Here is a 27,736-nt window from a genome sequence, read left to right as displayed (position 1 = left end):
TAATCTCTGTGTTTGTCACACTAGCATTGGGGGGGGGGGGGGGGGGAAGCAAACAGTTCACCTGATTAAAGTGAAAATGAGGTTCTATGCAACTCCAGTTGCAGTGTTGCTTCTAACGTGGTCTACGGCTTTACACCTGCATGGAGACTAAGAAAGTACCAAAAAGCAATACTCTGGAATTATGACATGGTTCCCTCAAAACCACAAGGAATCGTTTCATTTAGTTCATTAACCCGTTGCGTGCTAATGACGAGCTCAGCTAGTCATGGGGCACGGTTGAGCTGCACTCATGACGAGCTGAGCTCGTCACGGCCGTTGGAACGTTCGCACGCGGGGATAAATTCCCCGCTGTGCTGAACGTTCGAAAAACGGGTGTGGCCGTGACGAGCTCAGCTCGTCATGAGCTGAGCTCGTCACCAGCACGGCGGCGCAGCGCGCGGCCCCCCTCCCCTGCACAGGAGGCGAAAACCCCCCGCAGGGAAGGGGGTTAAAGCTTTCGTTCAAAGCCTGCAACAACCCACGGGGAACTCCACTGTACACATTCAGGCGATTATAGCGGAAAGAGATCAGATCTCCCGCTTCATCTACACTGACCGGCTCACACTCCAACGTGAGCTGCAAAAAAAAAAAAAAAAAAAAAACAGCCACAGAAAGTTTAAAGAGCCACATGGAAAGAGGCAGTGCATGAAGTGAGCCATGAAGACAACAGCTCGGCCAAACTCACGCACGAGGTAGACTTGGAAAAGCAGAAGACAACCTCACCATTTCTCAACCTTACTAACTGCTGTAAGACAATTTCGAAAGTAGAGAAGGCAACTCCTACCCCACACACAGACCATTTTCAGACGTCTTGCTGACACTCTTCAGTAAAGACAGCATTTAAAAGGATATGTTGGGCAGAGCTAGTAAGTCTACCTCGGGTGGTCGATTTACTCGACCCCCAGTTAACCCTTATCCAGAAAAGCAAACATCTGCAACATAGCCCCATAAAACAACTTACCAATAAGAGAGCCCAAGGAAATGGACAAGCTAACAAGAGGGAGGAGGAGGAAAGGCAAGAGGCTGGGGGGAAATGAGGACACACGCACAAAGAGCACCAGTGGGTATCTTGTCTCCTGCACAAGGCAAAGCATAGGAACCCCGTTCTAGCAGAGGAAGCTGGAGAAAGGGTGTTGTTTATGGCTGCAAGTGTGAATTCACTGAAAGGAATGGGTTGTGTGTGTCGGGAGTATTACAGACAATCCTCCACAAATTGTTGCCCTTAGAACAGAAGACTAATGTGAGCACATTCAACAGGAGCAGTGGGCGAGGGGCAGAAACAGGAGCACCGATAGGGGTTGCAGGAGATTACTAAGGGGGTACTAAGGGGAAGGGGTGCTCTGGAAGGTGACCAGATTATCGCCAAATGTAATGGGGCACAGGAAGCCTCAGCTTCAAAGATGAGGACTGAGTGTTTTGAGACTGGGGGGAGGATGCATGGTGAAAGGAGAGGAGGGGGCTGGCAGGGGAGGGAGAAAGAGAAAGAGGAGGTTGTAAGGACCAGCATGGTGCGCCTGCACAGACAGTTTTGTTGACGATCACTCACCTGGGTCTGCAGGGACTATGGGGCCGGTGAAAGAGGCGCTCAGCCACCGGGGGTGTCTGGGTGTGCCAGTACTGTTGGCTGCAGAAGAGGATGGGGCTGTACCGCCACTGCCGGCTTTTGGCCGCCTTTGTTGCCCAAAGGTAGGCCCACCGCGTGCTCGCTTCTGGGGGGACCTGAGGTCTGCATGTTCCAGGGATTTCCCCGCCCCATGCCCCCCGCGAGGAGGAGGAGGTGGAAGAGACACAAATTCCATCTGGAGTTTCTAACAAAGAGGTGGGAAAAAAATGAGCATGGAAGCTGACCATAAACCGCCATTTTAATGTTGGAGGAAGTGGACTCTCACCTTTCTTTTATGAGCACAGCGGCTGCTTCACAGCTTCATGAAACAGCTTCAAGAAATATAAAGCACAGTGGCCCGAAAACGCATGAGTGTGCTGATAAAAAAAATACGCGGTACAAAAGGGGTTGGTAATGGACGGAGCATCTGAACCAATCAAACACTCACACCCAGTCAAAAGATCTGGGTTTAATCCATCACCGTTCTTTAGCCCACTCTGCCAACCCAGTTCAGACATGGCTATATGCAAATCAGTCTGACCCGGTGCCTCATGGGAACAGCCACCCCGAACTGCCAAGCCTTGTCTTCCCTGGACCGGAAACAAGCTTCCGAGGACCGGTTTCTGGCATTCCAGCCGTCTTCAGCCCGGCTTACTTGAATCCAGTGGCAAAGTGAGCAAGGGACTCACGTCTGAGCATACCCTGCCACACTTATGGCGTCCAAAAGCAGTACAAAAGGGGGTGGTGATGGACAGAGCATCTGAATCAATCAAACACTCATACCCAGTGAAAAGATCTGGGTTTAATCCATCACCGTTCTTTAGCCCACTCTAAGTGTATGCATTAGTGACACACAGCAGAATCGATCTGCTCCGTAGCCCCGGTTGAGGGGCAGACACGAGATCAGAGCCCCCAGTCCAACAGGAATTATGGGGCGGAGGGCAAGTAGTGATGGACTGCTTTGAAATTGAAACAAGATGGGGGCTAGCACGGTTTGCTTGGCACGCATACATTTAGCACATTCTGATGAGCGAAGTGTAAAACACTAATGGAATGAGGCGCGTCTCCTGTCTCAGCCGGCTCCTGGAAGAGGCACAAAGGAGCCAGAGGGGGTGAAGAAAGGAGTAGGGGAGGTGGCTTTAGCAGGCGCGACCGCATGAAGCAGAACAAAAACAACTTTGCAATCTGACACTGAAAAGATGGCACACTGCGCACCTCTGATGATAACCGCAAAGTCTAGGCCGTAGGCGTCAACATTCTAAGAAAAGGTGGGACAAAAAGCCGTCTTTGGCCAATTGCGTGCTTTCAGTTTTGAAAGCCACACACAAAGGCCAATGAAATGTCACTACTTCGAGCACCAGCTTGCTCAAAGTCCAGAGTGATTCCAACAGGCCGATTCCTAGAGCAGCGCATGAGCGCTGCACTAGGCTCGACCTAAAATACAAAAATCACCTTCTGAAAACTTTTGACAAACAATTTTCCCTGCTTGAGGACGTTACTTGAGGTTTCTGAAAGCAATTAGGGCATTTCTTAGGGGGGGGGGGGGGGGGATGGAAAGGCCTCCCCTCCCCTTTAAGAATTTTAATCCACCATCCATGTATCTTTGACCAACGCTAATCATATTTCTCAATTTGCTGAAGGCGGAGATCATCCTAGTACAGGCATGGAATTGCATTCCATATCCAAAATATTCCCATGCTTTCTTGCTTCAAAGTGAGATTGCACGTTTGGACATATGACAACAAAACTGGATCTCATCCTGGTGTCAGTGCCTAATAGGATAACAGTGCTCACCAGAAGAACACCGCACCTCTGAAGTTACAATCCACAGGATAGGGCAGTGCAACCAACCACCCACATTATGGGAGCCAGTATGGGTGACTATGCTATCAGAGCTGTAAACTCTCATCTGTTAAGTTGTAGGTGCAGAAGCTGGCAAAGCACTGCACCCAGTTAGAAGACCACAATTAAAGTCACACTGTCAGCAAAAACAACAAGCATCGGCAAAGTCAACAGGTCTCACCCTTGGGATCTGATGGCTTTGTCAATGGTCTATAATGATGCTGTACAGAGTACTCAATGCAGTGCAGCATGGCTTATAGAGGAGACCAAGGGAAAAAAAGATGCTATGATTCAGCCGCTGCATCATTTTACAAGTGTGTGAGCCACATGCCTAAAAAATAATGTGGGTATTTTTTTCTTATTTGAAAAACAAGTAGTGAAAAAGAGTTTTTTTTCAAAAGCAGGAGTGGGCAGAACGAACATGTAAGGCGGAGGAAGCAGCACAGAGGGTGGGGGAAGAACAGAAGCAAGAGAGAGCAGAGTGGAGCACGAGGAAGAAGAGAAGCACAGAAGTAAGTGTAGAATGTGGAGCTGGGGGGTGAAGCACATGGACAAAAAAGCAACAGGGGAGAAGCAGACGAGGGAAAGAGAAAGAGTGAGTAGGAGGAGAAGCACAAAGGCAAGAGAAAGCAACATGCAGCACTTTAGATCGAGAAAGCAGTACATGATGGAGAAAGCTGGAAAACACATGGACTCTCATGGAGTAGTTAACCAAAAAGAAAAAAAATGCTTTTAAAAATAAGCAACAGAAGGATTCCAGTAATGAGGCTATGCCCCAGGAAGGAATAAACACAAGAAGATGAAGAAAAACCTGCACAAATTGATGAATAAAAAGCAAACAAATGAGGATATGGAAAGAATGGACGGGCTGTGAGCCCACTGTAAACTGACAACAGGTCTTTTCGCAAACAGACAACTTCAGCTATCTGGTAGGCGAGGCGTAAAAAAACTGTATTTCGACGGACAATGTTCTATCCACGTGGCTTTACCATATCTTTTTGCCTAAAGTTGGCACTCAAAAAATGCAACAGCCATGTCTACTATTGAAAACATGGCTGGTGTCACTTTGCTTTAATTAATTACATTTGCCTGCTGCTCGTCTCAGTAGGAAAAAAAAAGAAATTAACTTTAAGACCTGGTTTATTATAAGTGGCCGGAAATTTAAAAACAACCGCCATTTCAACGTGTGTTTCTGCAAAACAAACATGTAATTGGAGTTTTGGGAGGGCTTTTTTTTTTTTTTTACAAACTTCTGCTTTGATGCTGTAATAAGTGTAATTCGTATGAAAACGCTGTTGTCGGAGTCAGTATGAAACAGCGGTTTAGGAAGAGAACATGAAAGCCACAACTTTATTATTTTATTTAAACAGAGAAGTAACGGCTCATTTCAAAAGCTACATATTTAGTTCTTTCATAAAGACAAAACCGACACATAAAGCAATAAACAAAACACTAAATCCAATATCATGACCACTGGCAAAGGCTCTCTGGACTAGTACATGGCAACAGAAAACTTTAACTCCTAGGAGCAACTTCCCAGGAAGCTGAAACTTACACAGCTGAATGAGGCACAATAAACATTATTATGCGTTAAAACAACCATTGAGGCAAAAATGAAAAGCACAGCCTCCCCTCTGTCTACAAAATTTAGTTTCCGTTCACAATGAGATGCTATAAGTCAGTGGTTCTTAACCTTTTGGCATCTAGGGACCTCACTGTACCACTATGAAAAGCTGGGGATCTTAGCCTAAGCAAGCTACATGATTTAAACATCAAAACAATAAACAAAATACAGAAGCAAGTATAGATCAGATAAATATACACATTGTGAAATATGTTAATTCAGAAACAAAAAAATGTAAATATCTTAATTTTAATGGGAAAGTTGGGGATTTTCAAATTTGATTTCATTTCTGAAAGACCAATCAATATGCCTTACTCTAGCACATCAGTTTATATTTATTGCTTATAAACTGTTTATGTATGCAGCGTTTTGTCAGCGCATACCAAACCATCAATTGAGGCCCCCAATCATTCATACTACATTCTGTGTCCTCCTGCAAACAAAGCGAATGATACCAACTTAATTATTAGCCTTCAAATTCCTTCACATTTATAAAGGATTTAAAAGTTTCAATTTTACATTTTGCCTTTATATACTTTATTAATCTACTGATAGAATGTAATTTTCGAAACAGTTGCAACTGTTTGAGTACGTATCATGGGCTCCCAGGTGTCTGCAGAACCTTTTCAATAATCTGAAATAAGTCTTCCTCTTTTTCACAATGATTACATTTTCGAATGGAGTTCCAATACAGCCCCCCAAAAAAAGAGAGATTTTCCTTCAATATATAACACATATTGAGTAGAACTGCCTCAGGGAGCATAATGGTCTGCTGTCAATAGGCCATATTCTGCTTGCAATAAGCAACAATATGCAGGAGCTTGTGATGGGAATTACACTATATTTCTGGACAATGACAATTTATAGAAACTTATTTTTTTATATACAGCTAACAACACACTTCTGCAGTTTCTAACAGAGGTTACAACAATTCAATTTAGCAACCTCAGAAGGATGGAATGCTGCGTCTGCAATGTGCCAGGATTCAAGCTCATGGGTTTAAGCACACTGCATTTCCCAGTGGCAAGCATTTAACATACTAAGCCATCTTGATTGCTTACATTATAATAAATGTTTAAATGAAAAAGTGATAAAACAAGAAAGAAAAAGTGATTAAAGTTGTGAGATAAATAAAAAGGGTTACGGCAATAAAGGGAAAAAATGCATGGTTTTAAGTCACCTTGCAACAATATGTCACATGATTAATAAATGTCAAGAGTATAACAGGATGGAAGGAGACTAATCAGGCAAATTATTGGCATGGATTCTTAAACTGGAGGTGGAAATGCCCCTCTTTATCTCAATACGAGACACAGGCGGTAATCTGCACTTCGAGCGCCATGAAGTGCTAGCGTCACTATTGGACTATTTTAAGGTAGTTTATAAGGCGGGCCCCCGATGTTGAGGGTAGGATAGAGGGCTTTCTGGTTGGGCAGGGCCTCCAAGTCTGCAGAGATCAGGCATGTTAGAACTAGAAAAGGACCTCTCGGCGAAAGAGGTGGGGGAGGCAATCAGGGCTCTATGCAAATCCAGAGGCCCTCGGTGAGGATAGATTTTCCATGGAATTTTATCCGGTTTATTCTCCAATTCTTAGAAGGAAGCTTGTCGAGGTTTATCGGGAAGCAATAGTCAACGGGCACCTGCTGCAAATCATGAGAGAGGGAGTGGTATGCTTAATGTTGAAACCTGGAGGGGATCCTGAAGACCAGTCTGCCTATAGGCCCCTTACTATGCTGAATACTTACCTAAAAATGTTGTGCAAGATTCTGGCGACAAGGATGGGGGAAGTTATTCAGGATCTAGTCCAAGAGGACCAATGTGGCTTCATGCCAGCGCATAGTACTGCACACACTATTCGTAGACGGACACGTGCTTCATACCGCCCTGGATCTGAAGGAGGAAATGGCAATGTTCTCCCTAGACCTAGAAAAGGCGTTTGATACAGTGGAATAGGCCTTTCTCATGGCAGTGCTGAGGGGCATAAGATTCAGTAACAATTTTAGTGCCTGGATCCGGTATCTATACACTGAGCCCTCAATATGAGTCAAGGTGGGAGGGCAGCTATCGCAGTCCTAGCCGGTGGGGAGGGGGACCCATCAGGGATGCCCCCTCTCGCCATTGTTGTTCGCCCTGGTGATCGAGCCACCGGCTCTAGTGGTACGCATAGAGATGGCCTCGTGGGGCATACAAGTGAGGAACAGAAATCAAGTTGTCTCGCTTTATGCGGACAACACATTGGTGTATGTCTGCAAACCCTGAGAGTCCATCCCACTGTTGATGAGGCATCTGAGCGATTTTGGTGATGTCTCTGGACTGAAACGTAACATTCGTAAGTCCTTGGTGTTCCCCCTAGGAGGTCTGATTGGGAAGTAGTTGCATCAAATGACAGATGTGGCCTTAGATGGGAAATGGATGGGGTTGCGATATTTGGGAATCTAGGTTACCCACAGAGAGACCCAACAACAGAGTCAAAATATCAACAGGGGGCTGTCCGGTCTGGAAGCATCCATCGCCTTCTGGACTCGACTCCCCCTCTCTTTAATGGGAAGGGTGGTGATAGCAAAAATGTCTTTCTTCCTGAGATGTCTGTATCACGTGAAGAACTCTCTGTTCCCACAGCAGGATCGCTTCTTCCAAAGCTTGGATAGCCTCTCAGTGACGCTTTTATGGATAGGTGCCCCAGTAGAGTGGCGCTTGCTACATTGAAACGAGATAAGAAGGACAGAGGGTTGGCTGTTCCGGATATACAATCTTACTATTATTCTGCACACCTACAGCACGCAGCACGATGGCTAGCGGAGTCTGAAACTGGGAGAAACGGCTTCTGGGAACTGACTTGGGGGGGGGAGGGGGAATAACCTGCCTCAGCTTATGATGAAGGGGGGAAATCGCGGCTCAGATGCCCTACTTGATTACTCACACTACAGGGATTTGGGGGGTGGGCACTACCTTTTTACACTTAGCCTGGGAATTTCCTCCAATTCAACAATATTGTGCTCTGGTGGTAAGTTGCATAGAGGCGGCTACAGGAATTAGCACTGCATTAACCCCACTTGCTTGTTTGTTGGGAGTAGTGGTGCGCCCCAGAGGGCGTAAGATCCCTCAGAGTAGCTCAACTGGCTCTACTTCTGGCTAAGAGGCAGGTGCTTATTAGGTGTATGGGGGAGTGGGCTTCCCTGTTGACCTGTTGGTTGAAGGACTTGATGGGATGGGGGGCATATGCACCTCGCGCATACTGACGGGTCGTCCAAGGCTATTTTACGAAGGGTAAAACTGCTGGGTATGTCCCAGGAGGATGACGACTAATACATAGAGGATGACTCGGTGGGGATCATTGAAGAGAGGTAGGAGCATATCTCTTAGTAGCTTTCACGGTGACTGAGTGAGCATTAATATGTGACTGCATGGCTTACAGCTCGATGCCTAAGTTTTATTTCTATACTGTTGTGGGACACCCTTGGATTCATGTGTAATTGATATCTGTAATTTGAATCTCGTAGATCTGTACTTGTTTTTGACTTCTGTCTGCTGAAAATACCCTTCTGGTTATGCCAATGTATGTTCGTTGTTACTGGAAAAGCAATAAAAATATAGTTAAAAATTTAAATAAAAAAGAAAAAGAATATAACCGGATGCATCTACAGATGCACCAGACTCGGTCTTCCTCAAACACAAGGAAGCTCAGTCCAGAACTCTTCTTGTTGGTCTGGATACCTCTTGTCCTACATTCAAGTGGAGATGGAGTCAGGTGCCCGCTTGCCTCCATTAAATTAAGACAATCAGGTTGTTAAAGGATTACATGACAGGAGACACTGCGGTGGATTGTGTTCCTCCTGGTACTGAAATTTGCTTCAGCTGCCACTGGTAAACATACGACAGCACTGCCATTTCCTCCTTCCAGTATTATTCGGGTAATTTTCCATACTATGTATTAAACGAAGATATCTCATAAATTAAGAAGGCTGTGAGTGTGGCAACTCTTAAAAGAAGCGATGAGATACAGCTTTTCGGTCATGGCTATCAATCCTAAAAACATGGGTAATTCGTTTGCCTCTTCAATTTTCAGGAAAATGATAAATTCTCTTCTTGCATTGAATTTTGCATCATAGGTAGGTATTTTGCCATTGTGGAAGAACGTTGTTTAGAGACCAACACAACTTTCCTCTAGATCACTTAGTTTTATAGACTGTCTCCGCTTATCTCATTTAGGAAGCAACTGCCAGAGATAAAGTATAGAAAGAAACAATGCTACTGCAAGAATCACACCATGTGCTAGAAAAGAGGGTCTACCTTGTAAGGTAGGATTGAAAAGGTGAAAGTGTGTACCTTATTCACTCATAATGAAGTTGCCATTATTCTATCCACTTTTCTCTCAGTTTTTTTTGCTCCCTGACCAGTGTCTGAGTGGGGGAAAAAATAGGCCCAGCCACGAGCTACAATTTCCCCCTTTAGTAAATTAGATAGATTAAAAAAAATAACCCATGTTTGCAAATGGGGGCAGCTTGAACTTGCAAAGACAAGCTGTACACGTGTTTTGCAAGGTATGGAAGACTGTATGGATTTGAGTTTGCTGCATGCAATGTTTACTTTAATATCGGGAAATCAACAGTATAAACTGGCCTAGCAGACAATAAAACAGGCCGACAAACACCCAAAAATGGGCCCCACACTTACCCGATTCCCCTATATACCAGTCCAACCCTGCCATCAACTACCATGCCTAATTTGTGACTAAGATTAGTAAAAATAAAAATAGTCAATATTGAGTCTTCAACTAAGGAAGAGCCTGCTGGGTGAAACGGATCAACAAGACCCGCGGGTTATTTATTCAATGCATTGTGTCTTGTTTACTTTTACAAAGGTATCTTGTACAGGTTTCGACAGTCAATAGATGCTCAGCTAGGGAGAGTAACCTGACGTCATGAGTACCGCAGGCAATGCATCTCTTATGAAGACACCAATACTCGCAGAGAGGCACTTCTAAATCATCCATAACCAACTCACTATGTCTGGCAAATCCCTGGCTTTTCACTTGAAAACAAAATCCGACCTGTTGTCCTCCCTCTAGTCAGGATTCGGTCTGGGCTGTAGTGCTGAATCACAACCCTCATGCTTCACACACTACATACAGAATGAGACGGGTGGCTATTTTGCAGGACTTTGCTTGACTTTTCTTTTGGAGTCATCAATGCAACTGAACATGTATTTCCATAAACATCTTGACTAGCTTTCTCCATTCCATGGCCAGTATTCTGGTCTTCAAAATAAGGAATTCACCATCCCTCTCCATCGATTAGAGTGCTCGAAGGACCGATATTGTCACTGAGTTGTTTAATCACCAAACATTGGCATGTCTATTGACCAGGATGAGTTCAATACTAGTTGTAGCATAAGGGTCTCTTTAATCAATGGCATTGGGCACATTATTGATATGTTAGAGTAGCGGCTGCTTGGATGACCCACCATTTCCTGAAATTAAATATGAAAAATTCCTGCAGATGGCATACTTGAATTTATCTTGTAAACTGGTAACTACTTCATGTGCATTTCATTTTTTTCTTGCTAAACTCCTATCACAGACTAGGACCAAATACATGCAAATCAGACTTAGCTCTTCTCTAAAAATAAACCTGGCATTAGCAAAGCCAATTGGTCTTGCCTATTTAAGATCTGTTGGCATTTTCAATGTTTTTAAGACATGTTGGGAGCTGCTGAACAGGTCTTAAAGTCAATTATAAAAGCAATACGACACACCAATCGTTGATCGCCTTTTTAAGCTAAGTTGCACAGTAGCCCAAGATGTTGTGGAATATGTTAAAAAAAGTTTGCTTGCAACAAAAGGGGAAGGGGCAGCAATAACGGGAGGGGGAGGGAGCAGCAATAATAGGCAGCAGGAGGAGGGGAGGTATATGGGAAAAAAACAACGGAGGTGAGGGGGAGGAGGGAGGGAGGAAGTACCAGACTGTGGCAGGGGGAGTCGCAGGGGAGGAGAAGAAATAGTACTTCAATCACAGTATGAGAAGCAAACGGGCACTAATTAAGATGAATCAATCTGTGGTTGGCCTGTGCTCCTTAGAAAGGAATGGAAGTGGGGCTTGGTCTGCTCTGGCCAATTAGTAGGCTGCAAAGAAGAGTGACACTGAAGCCAACAAATGGTAAGCAATGGGCTAACTTCCAACCCATTATTAAAAACAATAGTGTCTTGCAAGCTAGAGCACATGTGCTGTTTCAGGCTTGACCTGACAAGAGCAATCCCGCTCAGAATGCAAGGTCCCCTGCAAAAGGTAACACAAACAACCTCAAATTAGTATTGGCCTTTTGGTCCTTATGACAGCTTCTCTGCCATTTTAATTTCAATCATGGTTTATCTTTTTCTCTGCACACACAAGGAGATGATAAATGGATCTCTGAAGCTTTTCAGACACTCGCATCCAGTCACAGATCTGGGTTGAATCCATCCTCGTTCTTTAGCTCACTGCGCCACTCCAGTTCAAACCCAGCTTTTATGCAAATCAGTCTTGACCCTGTGCCTCATGGGAACCGTCCAGCCCGAACTGCCAAGAAAGGTCTTCCCTGGACCAGAAACACGAATCCTGGGACCGGTTTCGGGATAACACCTCTCATCAGCGTGACTAGCTTGAATTCAGTGGCAAAGTGAGCAAGGAACCCACATACCCTGCCAACTTAGGACAAACAAAGCAAACACAAGGAGATGATGGGTGGAGTGCTGAAACTTTTCAGACACTCATCCGCAGTCACAGATCTGGGTTGAATCTATCATCGTTTTTTACCTCACTTTGCCACTAGATTTAAGCTAGCCTGGCTGATGAGGGGTGTTACCCAGATACCGGTCCCAGGATGCTGGTTTCTGGGCCTTCATTTAGCCCAAGGTCAATGCAGATCTGTGAGACATGGGAGGCTTAGGGGTCCCTCCTCAATTTCTGCATGAGGGCCCTATCATTTTAGCTATACGCCACTGGACAGGCATACAGAAGCGTGTCAAATCAGACCTAAAGAGACAGCAAAATGTCTCAGACAAATCTTCAAACACACCCTCAGCAAAACTGAGAAAGCAAAATTATTTGCCTCCGGCAATCTTTACGAGTAGCATTCGAGCACATAACATGAGTCTAAATAGGAAGAGTGGTGACAAGACACAATGCTGCCCGAGCAAGAAAAGTTACAGCAGCCCCTGCCTTTGCAATACTTGTAATGGTTTGCACGCAGTGGCGGCGCGCGGGAGGGATAAATTGCAAAATAAATAAAAAAGTAACACTTACCTTGCCGCCGGGTACCGCGTCTCTGCTCCAGCTCTCCTCCATCAGACTCCAGGAACAAGAAGCACAGCTAGGCTCCCCTGACCAATCACAATGCAGTCATGTGCACTTAGGAGTGGGCAAACCACTCCTCCTCTGCCCTGCTCCTAGAGCAGAGCAATCCCACCCACCCACAAAGCAGCACCGAAACATGAAATGATAACCAGGGGCGGATTGGCAAGGCGGGCATTCGGGAATGGGCCGAAGGGCCGGTGCCTCAGTGCCCTCTGTGGGCCGTTTTTTTCTCCCCTGTCCCAGTCCACAGAGAGTGGACTCGGAAAGGGGAGAAAAAAAACCGGCCCACAGAGTGCACGGAGACAGAGACTGAGAAAATGAAAGCAGCCTCGCTGTGCGGCCAGACAGCGATTGTCAGCTGTGGGCTCTCCTTCACCCCTACCCTGCCAAGCAATCAAGCTGAGGCTGGGCTGGGGAGGGGTGATTGTTTGCAATAATCGGCCTCCCTGGGGGCCAGGTGTTTCTCAGGCCTTTGAGCCATTTGCACCTCGGCCCCCTGGCGCCCATGCAGCCCAGAAACGGTGTTCGTCTTAACACCTCGCCCACAGCCCTTCACATTCAGGGCATAGTGGGCGAGGAAGAATGGGTCTTGCTGTGGGGGCCTGGTGATGTTTGGAATTTTTTTGTTTTATTTATTTATTTATGCGATTTTATATAGCGCAGACTTTACCTGAAGGTGTCAGAGCGCTTCACACTAGGAACAGCAATAATACATGAGGAGAAAATTATAAGTGGACAAATTACAAAAGCAAACGTTAAGTTACATGAATCAAAAGTGACAATAGTGAGCAACCAAAATACAAGAGGAGCAAACGATACATTACAGGAGGAAAAAGAGATATGTGTGCAGGTTACAAAAACGTACAAAATACAAGTAGAGGTATTATACTGCAATTAATGGCAGACACTCCAGCACAAGAACAAACGTTACGTAGGCAATGGTGGCACTTGTGCAAGTATCTAAAGCAAACAAAAGTGAGAGGTAGCAAACAGTGTGTTACAAGAGAAAAGTGACTTGTGCAAGTTACAAAAGGGTACCATACACAGGTACACGGGTAATACTACAGTAAATGGTAAATACTCAAACTGCCAGAACACACTGGGAAGGCACTTCCCATGCACCAGCTTCACCTCAGCCTCCCCCCTGGCTACCTGGCTACCTTGGATGACCCAGAAAGCTGTGTTTTGTGCTCCCCTGCCAGGACATTTTCCCAAGGCCTGGATGGTTGATTAATTTACTAATTGCAGGGGCCTTACCTCTGTTCATGTGCTCCTGAGCTGAAGGTCTGGAGAGGGCTGAGTAGGTTAGTAATAGCAGGGGCTTTGCTGCTTTTCAGGTGCTCCTGTGCTGGAGGGCACGAATAATTTTGTGACAAAAAGGGGCCTTGCTATTTTTTTTAGTTGCTCCGCATGTAGGCCATTGTCACCTTGGCCCTGTGTTGTGTGCAAGAACAGTATCCTCCCACTTTCATTCCTTGTCTGTGCAAATGGTGTTTCATGAAAGGGCAGGCCCCTTGAATGTGGGTCACGCCCCTTAAATATGGGCCACGCCTCTTGAATGTGGGCCACTTTTTTCGTCAGTGCCCGGGCCGAATTGTGATCCCAATCCGACCCTGATGATAACTCAAGAGTTATTATCATTTTATGTTTCATTTATTTGCACTGCTTAAAAGCAGTGGGGCGACGCTTTGCCAACAGAAAAAGGCGCACTTTCTCCATTGAAAGCGCAGGGACTAGGCCCAAGCAGCGCTGTACCTGTCGCAGTGGGGCAGACCTACGCGCAAGCTCCAGAGGCAAAGTCCTGAGCTCTGCCTGCTTGAAAGCAGGCTCAGAACGGAACTGAAATTGTTGGTAATTACTTGCAATTCTGTATCAAGCCTCTTGGGAAATTACAGAGGCACAATTACGGTTTGTCATCACCTCGCACACAAAGAAATCCTATTGTGAAATGTTCTACTTCTTCGGCTCAACAGAGCTAGTCATAAGTATATCTGTGGGATAGAAATGTGCAGTTTGGTTTACAAATGACATATCATTAAGCCAGTATAATTTCCTATTGCATGAACAAGGAGGGCCTTGCTACAAACCCGAACTCCAAAATAAGCATGCAAGGCATAAGCTTCCAGATTAAATATAAATGCCAAAAGTAAACAATGGCACATTGAGAGCTAAGCATTACCCTAAACCCTGTGCACACTTGCAAATGTTTCTGTTCCGCTCAAATCTAAATTCTTATAAGCAAATTCCAGACTACACAAAAATGAAACTTATTTCTCCAAATCTGAATGATTACATTTCAACTCCGGATCGCAGAACACATTTACCTGCTAGGGCCCATGTAATAAAAGATGTGTGGTTGCTAGCATACATGATCTGCCATTTTAACAGGCCATGTAGTTGCGAGAGGCTGGTAAATAGACTGCTGTCCTCTATCCCCGCTATAAGAAGTGGTCACTAAGGAATGGCAGTGGAATGCAGATTAAAATAGAGGTTTGCTGACTTAAGGCTTTGTACCATTCCTGTGACAATATTCCTAAATTACTGTTTTCTGAAAGTGGTTCTTCACAACTGCAGCTCTCTATTTTCTCTTTAGAGGATTTAACAAAGAAATCTATCACAAGTGTGTGAGGCTAAGTCACATGAATTGATGTCTCCCTCCAGTGCTTGACCCCACACCATTACCTGCAGTTTTACTCTCCCTTTCTTTCAAAAGCAACAATCTGGTTACTAGAGTGCAGGAACACAGGCATCCCCAAAAGATGATCAGATTCTGTTGCCTAGTACGCAAGCACCACATAATGCGCAACTGGTCGTCTGTGTCGTTTGCGAAGCTGCATATGGACTTTTGTTTACAGATGCAAGCTTGTGTCACCGCTTTAGTGAACATTGTGCAGAACATTTTTTTGCTCTGCACAAATGTAGGTGGCCCGCCAATATCGCAGGGGCGGCTCCTCTGCAATGGCGGAGGAGCATCGCCCCTCTGGCTCAGCGCCAGTAACTGAAAAATAAAACTATATTTTAACATAGTTTTCTTTTTGAGCTAGAAGGGGCGGGGCAGGGCCATGGAAGGAGTGGTTGGTGACCTAGAAGTGTACATGTGTGTTTTGCTGGCCGTTTTAGGTCAGCCAAACACACATGCACGCTTAAGTATCTCCAACCAGGCTGCATTGCACAGCAGGGTGGAGAAACTGCACAGACTCCTGTGCCTGAGCGGGGAGTCAAACCAGCCCGCTCAGGCCAATCCACGTGCTGGTCTCATAGAATGAGAACACCGCAAGGATAGCAAAGGGAGTCTGTGAAGGCATCCCAGGGGCTGCTGGGAACAGGAATGCCAAGGCGGGACGCAGGAGGCAGCCGGCAGCTTCAGATAAGGCTCTTCTTTTATTATTAAATCTACGTTCCCTCTCCCGCTCTTAAGTACCCAACCATCACTACCACTGCCTTATACCGGCACCCACCACATGCTCATATAGCTCCGGGAGGAGACCTCCTAAAGATGCCTCTCCCTAAAAGCCCCTGTTAGACCAGGAGTTGTGCTGCCACTGTGTAATAAGTAAGGAGGGGGGCTTTGGCTGCGAGTGAATGCCATGTGTAAATGTATGAGTGTGTGCATCAGCTTGTTCTCTGGATGTGTTTGTGTGCGTCTGGGAAGGCGAGAGCAGGCAGAGGGTCCGATAGAGGCTTCATCCACCTTTTCCAAAGTTCACTTGTCAACCCGCATGGAAGGTGTAAAGGACATCTCCTCTTTTGCATGCACCGCGGCCTCCGACACAATGCCATGCCTGTGTGTCTGAGGCAAACAACTAATGTGGATGCAAAGGGGAGGTTGCTGTACTGTTCCTATGTAGAAAGGAGGAAAGGTTTAGCTGGCATGACCAAAGGTGTTTGAATAGCACCTTGGGGCATCCATTATGTTGGATGTATTTGCCTCACACACCCCGAAGGATGTCGTGCTTCATCATCGGCGTTTGCTCCTCGTCGGGGAGGCGGTGCAATCCCCGACGGGCTCACCTCAAGAGGGGCTCTTTGGCGGAGATCTTTTATCCAACAGCCTTATGGTGAAGTGGGGGTGTGTGGGCAGGATGGTATATGATGATTGGATGATTGCTAAAATGTAGCTAGGGGTACCGGAATTCTCTTTATTCTGGGGGTCCCCTGGCTGCAATTAAAACGTGGGGCTAGCCTACTAGATGTCAACAGATTAGGTTGAGTGACACTAGAAAGGACTAGAAATCAAAGTGGTGACCACTTTGATTTCTAGTCCTTTCTAGTGTCACTCAACCTAATCTGTTGACATCTAGTAGGCTAGCCCCACATTTTAATTGCAGCCAGGGGACCCCCAGAATAAAGAGAATTCCGGTACCCCTAGCTACATTTTAGCAATCATCCAATCATCATATACCATCCTGCCCACACACCCCCACTTCACCATAAGGCTGTTGGATAAAAGATCTCCGCCAAAGAGCCCCTCTTGAGGTGAGCCCGTCGGGGATTGCACCGCCTCCCCGACGAGGAGCAAACGCCGATGATGAAGCACGACATCCTTCGGGGTGTGTGAGGCAAATACATCCAACATAATGGATGCCCCAAGGTGCTATTCAAACACCTTTGGTCATGCCAGCTAAACCTTTCCTCCTTTCTACATAGGAACAGTACAGCAACCTCCCCTTTGCATCCTCTGTACCGGACACAAGCTGTTACTGGACCTTCCACCATCCTTGGTGGTAATCGGTGTCCGCTGATCAAGAGATCAATCTTCCTCCCTCCTTTTTGATAAAAACAACTAATGTGGACACAAGGGTATAGAGTCCTCTGCAAATCCATAAATGGTTTGACTCAGAGGAGCCCTTGGAGAAGGAGAATAGAAAGTCTTAGGAAGCCTCAAGGGATCGGCCACTGAGGGGTGGCCATAGAGTCAAAGAGAGCACTCCCACTTTACTGTTTCTCCTCACCAAACCGAAAATTGCATTGCACCTGCAGAGACTAAAGTCTCCATAGGTGCACCCTCCACGCCATCCTTTTTGAAGGCGAGCTGAATGCACCTGCACTCTGGGGGGCCTCAGGCACCCCCCAAAGAGTTGGGGAGCTCCTTCAGATGAAAACAGAGCATCAGTTTCAACCATCATTCTGTGTGCGTTCTCTCCAGCACATTCATTAGCTCAGAGTTAGAAATCACTGATTAGGCACACAGATTCAGCCTACAGCATGCGCACTCAATAGAATGTGCAACAGTTTCATAAGGATGTATGCAACACAGTGGCGGCTCCTCCGATAAGGCAGAGAAGCGCAGCGCCACTGCTCAAAAGGAAAAATACAAATATAATAACATACATATCACTATTGTCATTTTCTTTTTCCTATTGAAGTCAGTGGCTCTTGGGGAGAGGCAGGGCTGGTCGGGGGGAAGGGGTTGCACTCCTTAAGTGCGCAGGACAAACAGTCCGGTGCACTTTTCATCTTCCCCACCAGGCTTGCTTTACACAGCCTGGTGTGGAACATGCAAAGCCGCCCATCCCCCATCTGAGTGCCGATCCACGGTGCTCAGACCAATCACAGTGCTGCATTGCAGCGTTGTGACTGGCTATGGGGAGCCTGGAAGTACGGGTGCTTCCTGTCGCCGGCGGAGACACAAAAAAAGAGGATAGAGGAGAGACGCCAGCTGGCTGGTCCAGGTAAGTGTTTTTTTATTTTCACACCCCCACGCCTGACCCCGTACGGTAGCAGATGCTACTGATGCAACTATCACTAGTCCAGCACTCAACTTCTGGTTCTCTTGTTTGAGAGGGCTCGTTTTACAAGTCATTCATTTACTACAAGTCACAGACTGCACTTCAAACCAAACAAAAAAGAGGTTAACTAGTGTATGGTTCCAGAAAGGTGTGGGTGCGTAACAAATGAATGTGTGTATGATGGAGAGAGATTTGAGCAAAGGAGAGGGCCACACTAGAGGGATAGGCACTTGGAGCCTCTTCTCAGTCTGCACTTTTGCCAGCTCACTGTGCCAGTTTGTCTCCATTTATCTCTTTCGTAGAAATATCACACTTCACTGTCATTTAAGACAAATCTAAGAAGATGTGAGGCAAATGTAAATACAAAATACTTGCTCTCTAATTCGCTCTTGGATGATGGAAAATGTGAATGCTCAAAATATTTCCATTGCGAAATTTTTAAAGCTTTAATGGTATTTTTGTTATTTGCCTTTTTAGAGAGCACTTACTCATAGCATTGGATTAAACACATGGACAAAGCTTAAAACAGAATAAACTGGCTTTCGGACTCACAAAGGCATACATTCTAAATGGGAGGGATCCGAATGGAGGATGCTTTGATGAAGGTGGAGGGAGGAATGTGAGCTTTCAAAATCTAGTGAGTTTGGCTAGTGATTTTTAGTACTGATGGGAGGAATACGTTTTCTTTTTTTTGTACAAAATTACATATATTTTTCGCAAACTGCGCTTCGGGATATCTTGCCTGAAAACTAAACCCAAAAACATACCTTGCATTCAAAAGTCACTCAAGGTAACAATTTTAGTTATCTCAGTACGGTCTTCAACAACACTGGATCTTGGTACCATCTGTTGGAAATGAGAAACAGCAAGTTTGTGAGAAGTATTAATGCTCTTCTCCGATTTGCCATCAAATTAGGTAGGAGGCCTGTTCACCATATGTTAGGGATTTATCAGGCGAAATGCCTAAGATTGTCCACCTATGGGCCCTGGATTTGGGTCCTCATCAAAGCAATTGGGCTACAGTTAATCAAAAACAGTTTCACCTGTAGCTTGCTTTTCCACCCCAATGTAGAGCTACTTTTATTTGTCTTAAGGAGATAGGGCTAATCCCTCTGGAGGATAAAACTTGGACTTGTCCTCTTATGTTGTGGCGACAAGTCTAGACTATTGAGGCACTGGCACTTAATAGAGCGATCATTGAAGACCGTCTTTAATTGGATCGGCCTTGGCTTTGTCCAGACCATATAGGATTGACAAACCTCCATCTCTCTTCTCCCTCAACAAAAGGACATGTGTTAAGCAATGCATGGGGCAGCAAGGTGGGATAAAGTAAGAATTACGCTGTCAGTTATATCCTATTTTTAGCAGGCCCCTTTTGACAAGCTGCAGCCATTCTTGCTACTCAACGTCCAGCACCACCAGAACTTCCTCCTTTTGAGGTTTAGACTTAATGTATTTAATCAGTTAGTTGCTTTCACCCACTGTAACAACTTGGAACAACTCCGGAAAGGCGAGCAATCGCCATCCTCGACATATAATGGGTAAGAAGCAGCACACTTGTGCCCACTCAGCGAAAACTATTACTCAATATACTTACCTGTGCCACCCTATTCAATTAATAACAAGGCAAACAGGCGCTATGGATGTAGGTGAGGCATTGAACGGTGGATTGGAGCACTCCAGGGCAGAACTGTTGGCTGCAATACAATGCTCCAGACTGAGCTGGACCACAACATTGAGACTAATCAATTGATGTTCACCTACTGCATGCCGAGCTAAAGAAAGTTGCGAATAAGGTCACAACCACCGAGGCTAACTTAGCTAAATTTCAGGGGGCAGTGCTCACACTTAAACGTCAAATTACCCAGATGATAACCTCCAAGAGGCGATCCTTGAGGATCCGGTGAGACACAAGTCACTCTTGCAGTCCTTGACAGGCTACTATGAATTGAACTGGGGCTACACTGGAAGTTGATCCATGGAGTGGAAGGATCTTAAGGTGCTACTGCAGGGCACTAGCATTGGTTTGACTTGCAGTGTATGGCGACAACTGCAGGCAGAGACAATTAGGGATGAGTCAGCACTTCTCGAGGTGCAGACTAGGCATCTATTTACAGCAGACACACTCAGGGAGGAGAACATGGTATGGGGCGCATAACGCACATTTGGAACCATTTCAGTAAGTACACCCTAAAACAATATTGCAATGAGTGCATCGATAGGGCAACAAGTCTGGGCGTCTTCTGGCTTGGATCCTCCATGGTGAACATTCCCTGCCACTGATGACACATCTGTCCACGCTAGGCAGTGCTAGTGTAACCACCAGAGCAGGTATTGTGGACGCGTTTCACACACACCAACAAAGAGTTTACACCGCAGACCCGACCATAGACACTCATACATGCACTCAATATCTGGAAAGTTTAGCCCGGGTTTGGGCCTGTTGAGAAAGAGGCTTTGGATGAGGAATTAGCTACGGAAGAGGTCAGAATGGCCTTGAAAACACTTCCGCTGTCTATGGCTCCCAAGAGCAACGAGTTTCTGTCGGAATTCTATCAGACCTACTCATCAGGGACTCCGGGAGCTTTGTCTAGAGGCCATGAAGGCAGGGATATTGCCACCAACCATGCAGGAAAGCGACATATGTATGTTACTTAAGCCTGAGGGAGCCGCAGATAACCCTTCTACTTATATCCTCTCACAATGATTAATTCAAATGTGAAGGCGCTTTGCTTTGCAAGTCACTGGCCTGCCGGTTAATGCCCCACATGATGCAATTGGTCCACTGGGACCAATGCGATTCCAGGTCAATGCACCAGCATGAACCTCAAACAACTGACCCATGTTCTGCAAGAGGTTGAACACTGTGATAAAGATCTTACCCTGGGGTCAAGGTCAAGCCTTCCATATGGTGTACTGGGGATACTTGCTTGAGGTGCTGTGACTTATGGGCTTTGGCCTGCGGTTCTGTGGCTGGATCCAGCTGCTTTATAAGGAACCAACTGCAAGGGTGCACGTGGGGGCGATGTGGCTCAGAGCCAAGGAGGCTGGGTCACAGAACACAAACAGGCTGCCATTGTTGCCACTTATTTTTCATAGACCCCTGGGAGATCTGGGTAAGCAGGGAACTACATGACTGTGGTATACTAATTGGAGACACTCCACATGTCATTTCACTCTGTGCCAATGATGCTTTATTCTATCTCTAGTCCCATTGAGATGCTGTACTGAGACTGCTACGGATGCTGGATGACTTCAGGAACTTTTCAGATCTCTGGCTTAACAGTGACAAATCCCTGTTGTTTTTCTTGCCTTCTTAGTCAATACCCCAAAAGATCATGTACGGGTGCTGGGACGACGCAGTTCAGGTACCTTGGGATTTAGATAACGCACACTCAGAGGTTACAGCTACAACTAAATATAGACAGGGTCTTAGATGCATTGAGGTCATCAGTGACCTTCTGGAATACTGCTCCTCTCCCTGATGGGGAGGATGCCCATAGCCAAAATGGCCCTGTTGCTTGTACATTCAGCAGAACCCCCTCCTCCCATCACATGTTTTCAAGCAGTTACACTCCATTCTTATCTCACTGCTTTGGGAGGACCGATGCAGTCGAGTGGCCTCAACGACAATGACTAAACTGTAAGAAACGGGGGTTTGGAAGTCATGCAAATTTATTTGTATTACTTCACTGCACGTCATCAGTAGGCAGCCCGCTGGCTGGACCCAAGTGAAAAGTGGGACAAAACATCTATTGTACAAGAGAATTGCAGAGAAACGTTTTTCTAAATTACTGATGAAGTGCGCGGGAATGCCAGCGGAATTCCTGTACATCATCAGGCAGACTGCAACAATTTGGCAATGATTTGCCAAGGTAGTCCTGAGGCAAGCTCCATTCCATAGGGAACTTACACTTCGGCCATTAACACCTTCCGTGCGGCCCCGATTTCCTCAGTGTGCTGGACATTCCTTAACTGGGTGCGGTTGTGACGGAAGCATTCCGTCATCAGCACAGCTCAACCGTGACTGATGACGGAATGGTTCCGTCACCAGCATCGAAGGGGTTAAAACTGGTCTGGCTGATGATGGACGGCATGTCCTATTTAGGGTATTTACACTCTGAGGAGACTTTTCTCTTCTTCAAGGAGGTTTGCCAATTATTCGCTCTTCTGGACTCAGGTGGTCGCTGACATCAACAGGATCACACATCTAAAAGTACATGCAACCACAGTGTTGTCTGTTCAGCAATGTAAAGCGCCCGAAGAGCAGGATGATACTTTACAAGTTTCTACAATTGGTGTTATTCTTAGCCAGAAGAAGGGTAGCCATCATTGATCATAGATGGGACTGAGAGAGATCGAAACTGCAGAACGCCGCAGGGTTGTAATGGAATGGACTTTGAAGGAAGAGTCTCACATGCAGCTCAGGAGACACCACGAGGGTGATAAGCCGATCGAGCTGAGGGAGAGAACTATGTACTAACTTGCTGGATCCAAACTCTGATATTGTGTCGAAAGACAGTGATGACATAACCGAATGAGTCTGGCGATACATGGGAATGTGTGGAGAGCATGAAGTGCTAAGTTTGCATATGCACTGACAAGAGGATGCCTTATTGTCGCGGGTTGGAGACTGCACTTATGTAACCCATAGCCTTGCCTGACGAATGTCATAGTGCTTTATGTGTTTATTGTCACTAACCATGCATTTCATGGACTGCTGATGTATTTGTGCGCTGTTTTGTAAAACTAAAAAAGTTTTTTTTTTGTTTATAGTGTGATGACTGAATTTACTTGTAAGATGTAAATGTACCCTCAAGTATAGCAACGCAAAGAAGGCGGAAAGATACACCAAACATTCAACAGCATGAGGTGAGATGGAAACTCTACTCTAGGCGGACTTTGGTAGTATGTCTTCCAGACAGTTGCTCTATCGAGCCAGAAATAAAACGGGCAGGTTAGTGAAGGTCACTGGACTCCAGTGCGCCAAAAGAAGCGACATAGGAGTAAATTACGGTAGTCAAAGCACTCCCACACCCTAAAATCACTCGCCTTTCAAGTACTGACTCATCTGCCCCCCAGGAGTACCTGTGATGTTTCCTGTCACCGGAAACAAAGTATTTGATTTTGCCACCACTGGGCTGAGCTCTCCCAGGGTAAACTAATGAATCAAAATGTTTCAGCAATGATCGGGGTGTCAGGAAAATATTGTAGTGGAAACAGTATCTGGGTGTAACTAGAGATGCAAAAAGTAACATGTAAATACCACGTAGCAGAAGCAGGATTGTGATTTTCAAATATATATACCACTGATTTACAACACATATTGCTCTGAATACACCCATTCACTGCTGTAGTACTACGTTTATTCATGAAACGGTTTTCTTTCCACTGATGATGAATCACACTAGGCATGGTCCACTCTCTCCTCCTTGCTCCCTTCTCAACAAATGAGACAATGTGTGTGTTCATCCCTCCGCCGGGTTTGGTTGCCTCTTGCCAATCTGGCTTTGTGGAACTATTGAAGGCCCATTCTGTTCAGGGGGCATAAGGAGCCAAGGGGTTAACCCACCTGAGGTTCAGACAATTTAAGTGGGGCCGGAAGTGGCAGCTTTAAGCCACCCACCTGTGTCAAAGAAAGATTGGTAAATCGCAGGGTCATGAACAGAGGTATTCTAGTGATGAGAGCACACCCTCAAACCCAGTTAGGAAGCGTTTCAAACCTGGAATGCCAAATAGCGGGGCCAGTGGGAATGGATGGGATTACCCCAGAGCCAGACAGGGCACTTGCAACTGAGGCCTGGCTGGAGAAATATCCAACAGGTTATCACGGTAAACCTAACATCTGGCATGAGGACAATTCAAAGATATTTCAAATGTACCCGATCACTGAAAAATGGATCACTGCCAAGCTTGCGGCGAATCATTTAATTGGTACATTTTTATATTTTTTGCCCCCTCTTACGGGGGGGAACTCTGGTTAATGTTAAAATGCTTAATAAACCTGTGAACTCCACTTGTAAGAGGTAACTCTGTACGTCCCAAGGCGTTGAGGTTCTTGGCCGAGTGACACAGCTGTTTGGGTTATACAAGCAGGGCTGGCTCTAGGGCAGTGCGATCGGTGCCACTTAACCGGCTGCTGACTTGGGGTGGGGGCGCAATGTTTATTGTTTTCAAAGCACCTGATGCCACGTTTCTTGACCCAGCAATTTTCAAGCATCAATAAAAATGTCACAATAACTCCGGTGATTAATGTTCTTTCGGGAGAAAGACCGGAGCCTTGTCTGGAAGTGGAAGTTTTGACTCATCATAGCACAGAGGAATATGTGTGCTGCAAAGAACTTATCCCATTCAGATCACAAAGTGCATACACTATAAATAGGTCAATGGGTTATGGGTTTTGTCAGAGACATCCTTTTGTTACTTGCAGTTTAAAATATATAATACTAATATAGAGATGTGAGGTATTAACTGTCATCAAAGAGCTGCATGCCAAATGCAAGGAATATATTACAGCTACACGTTTTTTGCCCAGTTTTTCCTTATCCTAATATTGCAAAAAGGGTTCACTTGGGTAGAAATCAAGTCGTCTTATTAAAGAAAACCCCTAACAATGGTGTTCTATTTTAAATTCTGAATTTGTGCTTTTCCAGACCAAGGACTCTAAAACTATACTGCCTACCAGTATGAATGACATGTGACTCTTACACCTTATATACCTCTGTGTTATGTATCATTTCATATGCACTGATTACACACATATAAACTGGTATGATAGGTGCTATAAAACTAAATGAATCTAAAAGATAGTGGTTATGCAGACTTGGGGGTTTTGTCAAATGGTGGTAGTGAGGGAATCAGTGGTGAGGTGGTCATGGGGGGCGCTAACAAACATGGTCGCACAGGGCGCCACCAGGGCTAAAGCTGGCCTTGTATACAAGATAGTGTAAAGTATAACCTGGACACTCACATATGAGAACAGGCTCCTCATCGGAAAGAGGGCACTTTAAACAAGCCATGAAACCTCAACCATGGCACTACGCAATCCTTACAATGATGCATTGTCCAGGTATTGCATACACTAATCTACAGGCCATTCTGGTAGAAAGCATCACAAGACCATACACTGAACACTACACAACATTGTATTTTTTTATACGAGACAAACAAAAAACATTTTCAAGGTAGCCTAAAGTTTTATTCCTGCCTTGAAAACACACTCTGAAAAGTTTATTCTGTGCAGTCAAAGCTTAATGTTGCTGTTTTCCCACGCAACACTGAAGGCATATTAAAATAGGGCTGATACAGTCTTCCATGCAAAAGATGAATAATTTGCAAGTTCATATCACCTGAGGAAAGCCACTCCCATTGACAATGTTGGGGGCAGGGCAAGCACTATAACAAGTGTGAAAGATCATGGTGGAAAAAATGCAAACTAAAAATACCTCAAGCAGAAGCAAAGCTATACTAAACACGTTCAATGGTAACCTGGGCAATTAAACATATCTGTAAAATCACGGGTGTGAGTACAGCAAAGAAAGTCACAAAATGCTTCCTTTTCTTTCATGCTATTGACATGGATATTCTAGGGCCAGTCTATCTACACATGTACGTACATTTGTGAGAAAACATACAATCGTTCACTGACAAATCTCTGGGATTCATGTTAGATTGTACATCAAATGCCTGGCTAACTCCAACGAGTGACGCTCTGTCTTTCAAATCGGTTCCAATAACATCTCAGCATAAACTATGAGCACTGGATTACACAACAAGAAGTGCTTTGTTTTACGGGGATGCGGCAGCGCGGGAGTGGGTGCAAACCTGTCCAATTACATTAGCCTTTGAGATGGCCAGAAACAAGGCAGAAAATGTGTGTGTGGGGGGAGAATAGCAAAAGATATGAGCGCACACGATAAGAGACAACCCCTTACATAAATCGGTTGCAACGCAGACCCGTTTACAGTATTGATTAAGTCATGCACCTTGCTAATCCGGAGTAGTTGTACAGTCTTGGAATGTGTGCAGCTCACATGGGACATACGAGCTTGTCTACACCAGGAACGCATCGACCAACCAATATGGAAGCTTGGCCTCCTTCCGGTCAGACACACAGTGCGTTACCAGACACCGGCAATATCCTGTCCAGTAGCTTACATATTAACCGCGGGAAACCCACGGAAATAAGAGCCAAGTTTACATTGAGAAGATAGGGTGCTTGCATATATTTAGTCGTCACAGACTTCGCGGAGCAGACTTTTGTACGGAGTATGGGCCTACCCAGCACTTAGACCCCACCAGCCCCTGCCTCATAGACGAGACTTAGATAAAATAAACAAATGCCGGGCCCCGCCATTGCTTATGAACTGTCCCTTCCAAAGTAATCTAATAATAACATGGTTTACTTTCGAACCACCCTTCCCCATATACACCTATGGCATGGCGCCGTTGGACTGGGCAAGGGCCCTTGCAGGTGGGCCCCTTCACAGAAGGGCTGCGTCACGGCTTTGGTTGCGGGGTCAAAGGGCTACAACACTTTGCCCTAATGCACGCCTTCCAAGAAGTCCAGGGAGGCCCCGGTCGCGCCCAGCTGTTCAGGCTCCTAGCCACAATACTAACGCTTGTAAATTGTCCAAATTAACCATTGACTAAATCCTAGGCCAGCGTCGGAGCCCGAGCCATTGCTGAATGCCCCCTTGGCAAGTGCACCAACAAGAAGAGAGTTTCATCTAAATTGATGAGTCTCCCAATCAGTTCACAAGGGTCACAGAAGCCTTCCTGCTTTCCCCTCCTCGACAATTCAAGCCCCGGCACAAAATGACACCGCTAACCTACCCGTGAACTGGCCAAAAGCAGCAACTGAAGTATTTCACTGTATTCATCGGTAATACAGCCTGCTGCTTCTGAGCCTTGCAGTTTACCATTAATTAGATTGTGTGGAAGATGCTAGGAAAAGCGCTGGCGAAGTCGATATATTTAAGAGTTCGCCTACACCTTCAATGCACTATTCCCTGTGTGCGCAAAACATTAACAGCTTTCCCACACGGTCACGGTCCGCACATGAATGTTACCGTGATGTCGCATGCCTGCAGGGCATGAGTTTGGTTCGTTCCCCTAAGCATGAAGAAGGTTCGAGGGTGGATCACTGCCGGTGACATGGCATTTAGCGAGTTAATTCGCATGGGTAATGGGTGCATTCTGGGACAATTAAATGACAATAGACTTGGCAGTTCAGTTTAGGTTCTACTGTTACGAGTACAGTGAGTAGCGTCTGCCACTGGAACACAAAACGCAGAATGACCTGCGATTTCATTTTAATCACAGAAGGATTCTGTACTCCCACCCCCTGTAGAGCTGCCCACTCCCCCCCACGGCACTTTAAGTCCCAGAGAAACACCGCCCACCACACACACGCGCTGTGGGTCAGGTGGGCAGGCTGCACTAGCCCCGGGCTCTCGCCATCTGAAAGTTGAAATTGGGGAAATAAGGGTAAGTCAGGGGCAGAATTCAAGTCCCCGTTAAAATGCAATGGTAATAGGGTGACAGAAAGCAAACACACAGACGGGGC

The 27,736-nt window shown here is 45.7% G+C and overlaps 1 protein-coding gene across 1 annotated transcript in view; it reads right to left on the bottom strand.

Annotated features, from left to right (window-relative positions):
* CTNNAL1 (catenin alpha like 1) overlaps nucleotides 1–27,736 on the bottom strand; it is a 974,420-nt gene that overhangs the window by 946,190 nt on the left and 494 nt on the right. The gene's annotated exons all lie outside the window — the stretch shown is intronic.

Source organism: Lissotriton vulgaris, chromosome 4_1 (assembly GCF_964263255.1).
Source record: "Lissotriton vulgaris chromosome 4_1, aLisVul1.2, whole genome shotgun sequence".
Classification (NCBI taxonomy): Eukaryota; Metazoa; Chordata; class Amphibia; order Caudata; family Salamandridae; genus Lissotriton; species Lissotriton vulgaris.
This window is presented reverse-complemented; position numbering and strand designations above follow the sequence as displayed.